Here is a 12,942-nt window from a genome sequence, read left to right on the forward strand (position 1 = left end):
AAAGGAGGCTTTCAACATCTTAAAACCGTCTTTGTTTTGGTCAGTAGCAAAAGTGTATTTTTTTATTTTTGACCACAGACGAGAGGCTGCACAGCTTGCGCTACCAGGGGTGTTCGGACATCGGCTCGAAAGTAACATAGCGTTAAGGAGAAATCCTTCTAACGCTATGGACCAGAGCTGTATCCTCTCGCCTTACTGGACGGGCCGCTGCGTCAATCAAAACGCTCACTCTCCTCAGCAGCAGCCAGCACCGCGGCGCGCGCTTCGCTCGTGCCCGCGCGTCCTCTGTAACCCCTGCCGACGCGGTGACAGAGAGGGGTGGGTGGGTTAGTCATTTTTTTGTCGCATGTGTCGCATCATGCAAGGCAAGCTCATGATGAAGATGCTATGGGGAACGGAGCCTGGCTGGGTGGGACTGTAGTCCCCTCTTCTTCACACATGTGGAGTCAGTCAATGATCCGTTTGTAACTCTGAGAATGTTATACCGAATGTAACCAAATAGACCCGCAAAGGGTGCATTTGGCCAGCCTGATTCCAGACAAATCTGCCAGTGCAAAAAAATAAATAAAATGCCCTTGGCAGATTAGGTCTGACTCTGGCCCCTCTCAATAGAGATTGGATTTCTCTCCCAACGAAGTTGTGAGGGACCAGTCAGGGCCCAGTGTGCAAATATGGGGTGGGTTTATCACCAGAGACATTTTTTTTATTTGCCCCTCGGAAATGCAGGTTCCACACAGAGATTCCATAATATCTACGCAGTGATATTAGGCCTTGCCAGGCTAGCATTTGGCTGTGACTGTATAAAGAGACAGAGTGAGCGTGTGTCATATGGTGGCGTGTGTGTGTGTGTGTGTGTGTGTGTGTGTGTGTGTGTGTGTGTGTGTGTGTGTGTGTGTGTGTGTGTGTGTGTGTGTGTGTGTGTGTGTGTGCGTGTGTGGGAGGGGGGGGGGGCTCACTTAGACAAGGTCACGCAGGACCCCTCCCAGTCCCAGAGAGTGACTTGACCTTTAGCACAATAACCGTCAGTCTTCCTGCAGCAATGTTTTCATTTCAGTGTAGGCCTATATGTCACTGTGTGATAACATGTTTGTGCGTATGTGCGTGCGTGCGTGTGTGTGTGTGTGTGTGTGTGTGTGTTGTGTGTGTGTGTGTGTGTGAGAGAGAGAGAGAGAGAGACCGACCTTCGATTGAAGGTAGGCATCACTCACTCTGACTGATGGGGAGTCAAGAGACCAGTGTTGTCCCAACAGTATGGACCCAGAAATACTTCAAACTGTGTTGCCTGTCCTTCCTCTGTCAGGAAAGGGAAATGTTCACATCAGCTGGGTGAAATTAGCCAGCACTGATTAATCCTACTAAATTAATTAAACACAAATCTATCTAGTATTTCTCTGTCTGTCTGCCTGCCTGCCCTCTCGCTCGCTCCCTCTATATCTATCTATGTAACTCAAATGAAATGGTGATAATTGATGTAATATTAATCTATTTCCCTACCTCTGTAATTGAAACATGCGTTATTGAAATATCATTAATATATAGGCCTACTATGGATCTCTCTCTCTCTCTCTCTCTCTCTCTCTCTCTCTCTCTCTCTCTCTCTCTCTCTCTCTCTCTCTCTCTCTCTCTCTCTCCCCCTCTCGCTCTCTCCCTCTCTCTCTCTCTCTCTCTCTCTCTCTCTCTTTTTCTCTCTCTCCTTCGGGGCTCACTCTCTCATTATCCCGCCAGTTTTACCCTCATGCATATTCATGTGTGTGTCCATGGGCAACAGAGGGTTGCCACGGGAGACATCAGCGCCAGAGCATGACTAGCCATCGCAGTCTGTCCTTACATCTCTTCCGCTCCTCCTCCTCCTCCTCCTCCTCCTCCTCCTCCTCCTCCTCCTCCTCCTCCTCCTCCTCTCTCTCTCTGTCTCTCTCTCTCTCTCTCTCTCTCTCTCTCTCTCTCTCTCTCTCTCTCTCTCTCTCTCTCTCTCCTCTCTTCCATCTCTCCTTTCTCCCTTTTGGCAATCCCACCATTAATTTCTCACTTATGAACTGCTGCTGTATTCTGTACATCCATATCACTCCTTATGTAAGCCTCACTTTCCTTCAGTGTCGCATCTGTGTCGTGTGTGTGTGTGTGTGTGTGTGTGTGTGTGTGTGTGTGTGTGTGTGTGTGTGTGTGTGTGTGTGTGTGTGTGTGTGTGTGTGTGTGTGTGTGTGTGTGTGTGTGTGTGTGTGTGTGTGTGTGTGCGTGTGTGCGTATTTTTTAAATAATAAATGTTTTAACGTAGTTAACCAAAAAAGGGGACCCGAACATGGGTCCTGACCCACTGTTTGGGAAACAGTGCTCTACAATTTGACTTTTCCACTCACCGCAAAGGACCGCTCTCCACATGCACTCTGCTCACGCAGGCCACTTCTATCCCATCTCAAGTTTCTTCTTTTTTTATCCTCTCTCTTTTCCTGTCTTACTCTCAGGAAATGAGCGACTGAGCGAGGGAGGAAAGGAGGGAGGGAAAGAGGGAGAGAAAAGTGTGACAGAAAAGAATGTGTGCTAACGTCTAATTATCACAGCTGATGTTTACACACACAGAATTAACAGTGGGCCTGGAGGAGGACTGGCATTCATTACACCGATCAATCGAGCAGAGACGTGATGGCTCAGTCACGTGTCACCACATGCAGGACTGCAGTTGGTCTATGGGAGGAACTAGAGGAAAGATCACAGGGTCACTCACGCAGGGTCATCCTCCGGGGAGCATGAATAAGCTCTGCACGTTTAGTGGCAATCCACCTGTTAAATTTTGAGATATCTTGTGTGCAAGTGGACATTTTGGCCCAAGGATGGCAGTAGAGGAAAGGCCACAGAGGTCATAAAAATTTGTAGGGTTCATCCTCCGGAGACAATGAAGGTGCATAGCAAATTCAATGGCAATCCAGCCAGTACTGGTTTGAGATATGTTGTTAGGGACCAGATGGTTGGATGGCTGGACAGATCGTCCGACATCGGCATCCAATCTTTGAATGTAGCCTACTGTCTAGCGTTGTCTACAAGTACACTGTTTCATGGATTTTGTTGTTCATATGGCTGTCGTGTCAAATGTGATATGATTATGCTCAGCATGTCCAGTGTAGGTGATTGGTCATGTGACGTGTTTTTAGGTATGGAGTATGGACAGAGATTACACTTTTTCAGTGTACTGTAGATATAGCATAAGAACCTCGCCACTAACGGGGCTAAAAAAATTGTGAAAATAGCAGATCTATTGTCACATAGAGAAACCCAAAGTTAATATTTGCCATATAAGTTATACCGCAAAAAATCTTCAAAATGAGCTCAAGTTCAAGTCATGAACTATTTCTGTCGTTTTTTTCTGAACACGGAAATAACAAATCTGATTTCATGCAAATTTAGGACCACCTTAAATGGGACCATTATGTCCAATCCCCCCTTTCCCAGCAAAGGAAAGGTTCATATTGAGATTGTAGAGCAGGAAAATCACTTATAACAGAGGATAGTGTTTCTCTCTGTCCCAAATGTGGAAAGAGTGGATACTGATAAGGGTCATCCACACCAATAATTAAACTATAGAGATAACTATAACGATAACGATGTGAGCATCCACACTAATGAACAATAACATTCTGTAAATATATTGAACACAAGTGATGTGTTGAACGTGACATCCTGTAAAATGGTCTACACTCTTTCTAAAATTGAAGAGTTCATCTCTGGAGTGACTGTTATTACAATATTACCCACTCACTCAAATCGTAGTGCCGGGCAGTGAGCCCTTCAGTCCTGAATAACGTTCCAAAATTAACTTTTCCAGGGAGCCAAAACTTTGATTCTTGTCGCGCAAGAAGACGATGTCGTCCGTATAGGCGCTAATGGCCCTGTCTCTAGGTAGACCGATGGATGAGCCACCCGCGGCAGTGGACCTCTTAATCATTAAGAGGGGGAAAAAAATAAGACAGGAGGAAATGAGAGAAGAGAAGGAGAACAAGTGGGAAGGAAAGGAGGGGGGGCGGCGGCAGGCAACCATGACGATCACCTCAATTCATACAACGAATCCAGTTCACTGGCTTTACTTAGAGAGATGGAGTGAGAGAGGGAGGGGGCGGAGGATAGAGGGGGGGGGGGTGGCCTATGGCAAAATGAGCCTTAGAAAAGTGAATAAAGAGAGTGGAGAAGGAATGGTAGCTACTGTAAGTCAATGTGACACATCCCTAATTACTTGTGGTAATGAGTTAGGGAGGAGAGAGGAGAAGGACAGGACGGGAGGAGGAGCTGGGAGGAAGGGAACAGTAGGATTTGTTCCTTTTTTTACGCCTTAATGCAACTGCAAGTTTTAATCCTGGTCTAGTGAAGGGGCAGGCAGCCATATGTGCAGATATAAGGCTTATACTCTCAGCTCAGGACAATAATGGCACAGGTCTTGTTCAAACAGAGATTGTTGCTCAATCTCCCAGTTCCTCTGTAGCTTTGCGCGCGCACGCATACACACACACACACACACACACTAACACACTAACACACACACACACACACACACACACACACACACACACACACACACACACACACACACACACACCACACACACACACACACACACACACACACACACACACACACACACACACACACACACACTCCTTTTCATCTCCTCTTGTCTATTTCCATGACTCCCCAACCCGCACACACCTGTCAAACGCCATTTGTCCGCCATGGCTACCGTGAACTGCGTGAAGCTGACCCAGTTTCCATGGTGACGGAGATGGGAGGGGGGCTTGTTGCCGTTCCAAAAGATACACCCCTCAGTCCTTCATCTTATGGAGAGAAGTACAGAGGGGCAGAGAGGCATCTGACGTGGAGAGGAGAGGAGTGGAAAACAAACTTCTTTCCCAAAACGAAAGAAGTTTGAAGAAGAGGAGTGGAAAACAACTGCATAACCGTGATAAGTGATGAGATAGCAGATAAAAAGAGGAGGAGATTGATGGCCGCAAACATGGAGATATATATAGAACAAGATGGCAGATAAGAGAGTGTATACAGAAAGGAAGAACGTGTTTAATTTAGAACATTTTGGATCAAGAGGGTGAAATCATGAAGAAAAACAAGTACTTTTTAAATCCCCTTTTCAACTGTGTCTGTACACCTTCTGCTCATTATCAACTCTGCCAGCCCGCCCCACCCCAATCTCATCCTATCCCATCTCATCCCATCCCAGCCCAGCCCAGCCCAGCCCACCCTATCCCGTCCTGTCCCCCCCACCCCATCATGAAACAAAGCAGATAATCAGTTTCTATTCTTGTAGACATAAATTTATTCCAGTAGCCTCCAATTGATGTATGAGATAAGGGACCAAAATAACTGCCTGGTGTATTTCTTGAGGTCTCATGCCATGGGTACAACAGGAGTGAATGAGCGAGTGAATGAATAATGTTGTTTATACTGGTGTCGTTTATTGTGTATTGTGTATTGTTTATTAAGGATCCCCATTAGTCTACACCGTAGTGAAGACTATTCTTCCGGGGGTCCAGGCAAAAAAACATCACAATACTAATCATGAAATGCAGTACAGCATGGTCAATGTTAGTGAAATAAACACAAAATTCAAAATTAGAACAAAATTAAATTTACATTAAAAGTAAAATAAGAATATAAAAACTGGTTTGTCTGTCTGCAAATACCAATAATAACAACCTAATCTAATCAAATTTCCTTTTTGATAATTGCTTCCTTAAGTTTCTCAACTACTTTCATGCACGGAAAGTTGATCTACATACAAGCTGAGAGAGAGAGAGAGAGAGAGAGAGAGAGAGAGAGAGAGAGAGAGAGAGAGAGAGAGAGAGAGAGAGAGAGAGAGAGAGAGAGAGAGAGAGAGCGCAGAAAGGAGGAAAGGAGGAAAGGAATAAGAGAAGGTGACAGGGATTTTCACTTCAAAGGTAGACAGAAGCACCGGCCAGATTAAAGCACAACAGGAATCAAAGACCATCAGGTGGTAGGCAATACACAGGTGTCCTCTGTACAGTACTGTGTGTGTGTGTGTGTGTGTGTGTGTGTGTGTGTGTGTGTGTGTGTGTGTGTGTGTGTGTGTGTGTGTGTGTGTGTGTGTGTGTGTGTGTGTGTGTGTGTGTGTGTGTGTGTGACTGAACGAGAGAGAGAGAACCCATCTATTTTCATCTCTCTCATCTCTCCACTCTTCTCTTCTAGAGGCTGTGTTGATGGTTCTTTTGATCCGTGCGCAGAGCTACAGAGGAATTGAGAGATTGGAGCAACAAATTGCTTTTCCTTTTGGGCATAATTTTCCCACCCGACTCAGTTTCTCTCTGCCGTACTTTACAGTATATATGATCCTCCACCTAAATAAATAAAGTGCACATTTAAGACAAGATAAGATAGACTTTTATTGACTCCCATGAGGAAATTCAGGTGTTATACAGTAGTAGCAGCAGTATGAGTGAAATGCAGGATAGAGTAGAGAGATAAGAACAAGATAAAATAAAACATAGACTCAGACTTTGACACTAGAATTAACATGCTGTATATACATACAGTATATTATATTGATAAAGCCAGCCTTCAACAGCAGGTATCTGGATAACATATATGCAATGAAACGTTTACAAAGTTATCCTTAACAGGCATCTGTCAAGGTTCTGTAGTGTACATTCCAGTAGTCCATGTGCAAATGTACCAGAATCAAGCAATCAGTAATACAAGAACAGAACAGAACAGAACAGAACAGAACAGAACAGAACACATGGAGGTCAGGCTTGGTTGTGGAGCCTAATAGCTACTGGCACAAAGGCCTGTTCAAGTCACTCACTTTGTTTTGTGCTGGGAGACAATGAGTCTGTGGCTGAATGTGCTATCCCCACTAGCAAATCATAGAGGGGTATAAGGAGGGGTTCATCGGGATAGTGCCCAGCTTCCTCCTCATCCTCCCCTCTGTAACCACCTCCAGATTGTCCACCGTAACTCCAACTACTACTCACCTGCTTGTTCAGTTTGCTGGCATCCCTTGTGTTGATGTTAACCCTGTTGTTACAGACTGGTAGAACATCTGTATGGAGTAAAATGAAATTGGGATCATGCTGTGAAACGAAAAAGACAGGTGCAGAACTATTCTGCTCACTTCACCTCTTTCTATGAACGCACGCACGCACGCACGCACGCACGCACGCACGCACGCACGCACGCACGCACGCACGCACGCACGCACGCACGCACGCACGCACGCACGCAGCGCACACAGCGCACACAGCGCACACAGCGCACACAGCGACATCAACCCCACCCCACCCCCATTGAGAGTACTTTTCAACCTTTCTGTCCAGCTCAATAATTCCCAGCTATCGATTCGCTGGCCAGGGGAGATAGCGTGGAAAAAGGGATGGAGAGAAGTGGAAAGGGAGATGTAGTGAAAGAGAAGAGAGAGTTAATGTGAGTAAGGGCAGGGGTGATGGGGTGAGGGGCTTGGGCGAATATGAAGAGAAGTTGATAAACTGAGATTGGGAAAAGTGAAGTTAAAGTTTAACATAGCCGAGTCGAGGAGACGGAGGTGCAGACCAAAGAGAATATTGTATCTTTGTATCTGCACTTACTCCTCGTCAAATATTTTGAGAGATTCTTAACATATTGTGTTATACAATAATTGAGAAGTAATACATCGATTAGTCTGATTAACCACGATTTTACAGAGAAAATAGCCTCAGAAACTCATGTGTCATGATGCGTCGCATATGTATCTTTGTGTGACCACTTGAACCCTAGCATCCCTTTTCTTAGGGGAACATTAGCTGAAAATAGCAGATCTATAGGCTCACAACGCCTCACAGGCTATTTTTGGCAAAGAGGTTTGGTGTAGAGGAGAAAAAGAGCAGACCAAGTACAAGTTTTCTAAGTTTTGAGGGTTTAAGTGGTTAACTGTCTGAAAATACACATTAACATGAATCCAACACAACACAATGACAGTGCTGTCAAACAAGTCTATGAAGCTATCTATGAAATCTATGAAAAAGTTTCATCTGCAACACAATATTATACAATATGTAGTGGGGGGTCCCTGCTTCATCTCTCTCTCAGCTAGGGGGTCCTTGGCCTGAAAATTGTTGAAGACCCAGGGTGTAATACGTCTAACTATTTCACTATTTGAAACGGGTAGTCATTTGGTACTTTGGTTTACTTGGCAGCATGTTTCGTTGCCAGTGTTTTAGTTGGAAACTGTATTTTTGTTACAGTCAGTTGTTTTGACAAATCCTTTACTTTAGTTAATTCCTCACATTTATTATGTTCATAGAGTGGGCCCATAGCACTATATAAAAGCAGTGTTGGAACAGACTGTGGTGGGTTATTGTAGCCAGTGATGCACTATTTGGACAATATTACACTGCAGGAAGTAGTACAGTGAAAAAAAATTACAATTAACATAGATAGACAAACCATTATTACCCTAAAAAGTGTACGTCTCTCCTTTAGAGAGATTGCAAGTCTGCACAACGGCATTACTCCTAATTGTTTTATTCTTTTGAACTGTCACTCTGTGTCCAGCACCAGTAACGAAATGGATGTGTGCAACCCACTGTTTCTGAAATAAAGCCAAGGTGTCAGTGAGTAGCGTATAGTTTCCTACACCATCAAAAGGCACTTTGAAAGTCTGGCAAGAAGAGGTCTGGCAGACTTAAAGCCACAGCAGTGTCAAAAGACAAGTTTCTGAGACAGTTTCAAACACTGACACAAAGTTGAAGCAAGCAAGTCTAAAGTTTCTACTGTGAAGAGAAGACTTCAAACTGCAGGTTTGACAGGCAGTACGAAAGACATTGCTGATGAAACGGGGAAACATGAGATAGATAGACCTTTATAGTGCTTGCCAACGTGTCGTCACCATGGGGGGGCGTGGCATAGTAGCTGCAGACATACTGGTGGGGCTCAATGCATGAAACACAGGACAGATACAGAACAAAGATATGATAAGTATACAAATGTGTCATAAACATAAGTGTAAACAGGCAGTAATGTGCAGGGAATGAACCATTGAATGAAAATCTTTTTCACCATGCAGGGTTTTTGTATAACATGGGTGAAAGGATGGGTTATCAGACTCATCAATAAGACACCAACTGTCAAACATGGAGGAGGACGTGTGAAGGTCTGGGGCTATTTTGCTGAATCCAGAGAGTGACTCTCTGGATTCTACAGTAGTTGGTCAGGGGTTCTCCCTACAGGCAAGATAATGTCCCAAAACATACCTCCAGGCTACGTCGGAACTAAAGAACAAGATAGGAAGGCTTTAAATTGAAGTCTATAGACTTCAATCCAATGCTGATCTGGGATGAGCTGGACAGCAGGGTGAAAGCAAAGCAACCTATACGAGTGCAGCACATTTATATTGTGGGAACTTCTGCAACAGTGCTGGGATGAACTTTGCCAACAATATTTGATTTCCAGTGTAGAAGTATTCCAGTGTGTTCGGAGAGAGTTATACTGTAGCTACAAAAGGTTGCTACTTTGAAGACACCAAAAATGTTGTTGTTGTTGTTATTTTTTGTTATCTCCAATGGTTTATTTGTTCTTTGCTTTCATTTAAAAAATAATGCAGAGACATTGAGATTGTGTGTGGGTGTGTGTGTGTGTGTGTGTGTGTGTGTGTGTGTGTGTGTGTGTGTGTGTGTGTGTGTGTGTGTGTGTGTGTGTGTGTGTGTGTGTGTGTGTGTGTGTGTGTGTGTGTGTGTGTGTGTGTGTGTGCGTTTGCGTGTGAGAATGTACACACACACACACACACACACACACACACACACACACACACACACACACACACACACACACACACACACACACACACACACACACACACACACGTACTGTACATACTATACCAGAGATAACAAATCTCCTTTGAAATGTGTCTTTCACACCTGTAATGGCTGTGTGGGGAGGCAGGAACCTCCTGCCAGACGGCAAGCCTCCTCCGTCAGTGGATGTGCGAATCGAAACACGTTCCTTCTGTTTGAATGAGAGAGGTGATAATGTCAGCAGGGACGCCTGGAGCTGGAGCTATGAGCTGACAGCGTGATTCTATTCATGTATATATTGCTCACATGTACTGTATATTTTACAGTACATGTGAGAAACCAGAACATTTCGCTCATGTACTGGTTACTGATGCCAGGTCATTTGTAGACCTGCCATCCTATAGTGTGTGTATAGTTTCAAAGTACAGATTATTGCTTTTTTTTAATATTATACTATTTAGACTGATGATAGGTTCTTGGTTTCACAGCCCCCGTGTTCACTTGACAGGGGGGCTGTAGCTCAGGATGTGGAGTGGCCATTGTGGGACCCAGAGGGATCCCGGTTTCGATCCCTGACTCTTCCTGACTTTGTGTCAAAGTGTCCTTCAGCAAGAGGGGCGACAGTGGCTCAGGAGGTAGTAGAGCAGCCGCTTGGGAAACGGAAGTTCCCAGTTCGATCCCGAGCTCCCCCAGAGTTAGTGTCAAAGTGTCCTTGAGCAAGACACTGAACCCCGAATTGCTCCCGATGAGCAGGTTGTGCCTTGCATGCTTTCTTTTGCCATGTGAATGGGTGGGTGAAGGTAATGTGTTTGGGTAAAGGTGCTGTATAAATGCATCATTTACCACAACATGCCTTGCGTAGTTTTCTCCACTGAATGTAACACTTATTGTAAAGCTCTTTGGATAAAGACGTTATAAAACGCAGACTATTTATCATTTTGATGCTCTTATGGTCTGGCCATGGTTCTAGCTGTAATATAGCCTATATAGGATCTCTTTCCTAACCCCACTCTGTGCCAGTACTGCGGTCAAGTCATCCACATCCCACACTGATTACATCACAGCCCTGACACTTAGTGTTAGTTCCAGAGTGTAGTGTTAGTTCCAGAGGTGTGTGTGTGGGGGGTCTTGAAGTCTTGTCTTGGAAATTAGACGGATAGACAGACACAGTAAAATCCTCAGTGTTAATTTATCCATTTGTAACTCCAAGAGTGTACAAAATGTTTGGAAGCTCTCAGAGTAAAATGAACATAGACGGTTTTATTGTGTAGAGGGGTTCTGTGGATGAAGGGAGGAGAGGCGATGAACTGGCTCTTTGGACTGTTGACATTTACTTTGCATTGCACATGGGAAGTGGAGAGCGCAAAGTGACCGTAGGTGGATAGGGAGAAGTAGAGCAAACAGACACACACACACACACACACACACACACACACACACACACACACACACACACACACACACACACACACACACACACATTTGTGTACTTGTGAAGACGTTGTGTTGCGCTGCAACACATGTAAGCTTATAATTCTGCAATTTGTTGTGCAAGACAGTGAGTGCGCAACTTAAGTATAACCCCAAATGTCTATTTCTCAAATTCTACTATATACTTGTAGGGACGTTTGACCCTCACAAGTACTGTAATACATTAACATCACACGCACACACACACACACACACACACACACACACACACACACACACACACACACACACACACACACACACACACACACACACACACACACACACACACACACACACACACACACACACACACACACACACGTGCGTGTTACGTAAGTACATAAATACTTTCCCTGTGTAAACCTCTAAAGGGTTTTCCCTATTGGCACTTTTGACAGTCATAACAACCAATCGCTCCACTCAACCAGAAAGCGATCATGGATGGAACAAAACAGGGCTGTTGTCCTCCCACTCCGTCCAGGCTCAGAGCCTCTCAGCCTCCCCTGGCCCTGACCCCGGCCCTCCACGTGCGCCCACGCGCCACTCGCAAGTTGCAACCGCACAAGAGTGCGTGAACTCCATTTGACACCCAGTCACTCGAGTGGTATTGTGCAACGCTAAAAGTGTCACACGAATGTAGCATACATCAGCACTCTCTTTGTACTTGGTGCAAGGTGCCCAATCTGCCCATGTAAATACACATACACATACACGTTCACGTACACACACGCGCACGCGCACACACACACACACACGTTCACGTACACACACGCGCACGCGCACACACACACACACACACACACACACACACCAATATATTTACGCAACGTGAAAAGTGTCTGCTTCAGTGCAGGTTGTCATAGCAACACCTTCAGCAGCGTGCTTGCACTTTGGCATCATTGAGCGTGACAGCTAGAATACTCAGTGCTTTAAGCGCACATGTTTTTTCCCCAGTGTACGTATATTTCTCAATTTCTACTATACTTGTGAGAACATTTGACTCTCACAAGTATAGTTATACTATAAGGTAATAAAAGTAGACACACACACACACACACACACACACACACACACACACACACACACACACACACACACACACACACACACACACACACACACACGGCTCAAGTCATTTGAATGTATTTATGTGATGGTATATAGGGTTTGCTATCATATAACATTGAGAAATAACAATACTGCAGCGCACACTGTTGTCCCTTTAATAAATACTGCTCTCTGCAGGTGAAACACTGTAAGTACACCAGGTAACAACGGCCTGTTATTTTAGTTTTTTCTATTATTATTATTATTATTAATAATATTATTATTGTTATCATTTATTTATTTGGGCGGTGGGGGGTGGGGGTGATAACTACAAACCAGAAGTTTGACACTGTATTTGTTATTCTTTTGCTGGTGCCCGAACACACACGCAGATACATCATTTTCACATACAAAGAGTGTTCAGCACCATGGTCAGTGACATACAAAGCAGCTGTAATGAGCACAGGTAGCCACTAAAGGGGGACACAACCACTGGTTAGACTTAAATCAGTAGTTCTCAAACTTCTTCATGTCATGGATCCCCAAATTAACATGTACTGTAAATCATAATTGTATTGCTTAATGTGGTATGAAATAAGTGTTTCTCATATCAGACTGCAGGAGCTCTAGGTTTTATTAA

This window comes from Gymnoscopelus braueri (genome assembly GCF_963280865.1).
Source record: "Gymnoscopelus braueri genome assembly, chromosome: 11".
NCBI classification, from domain to species: domain Eukaryota; kingdom Metazoa; phylum Chordata; class Actinopteri; order Myctophiformes; family Myctophidae; genus Gymnoscopelus; species Gymnoscopelus braueri.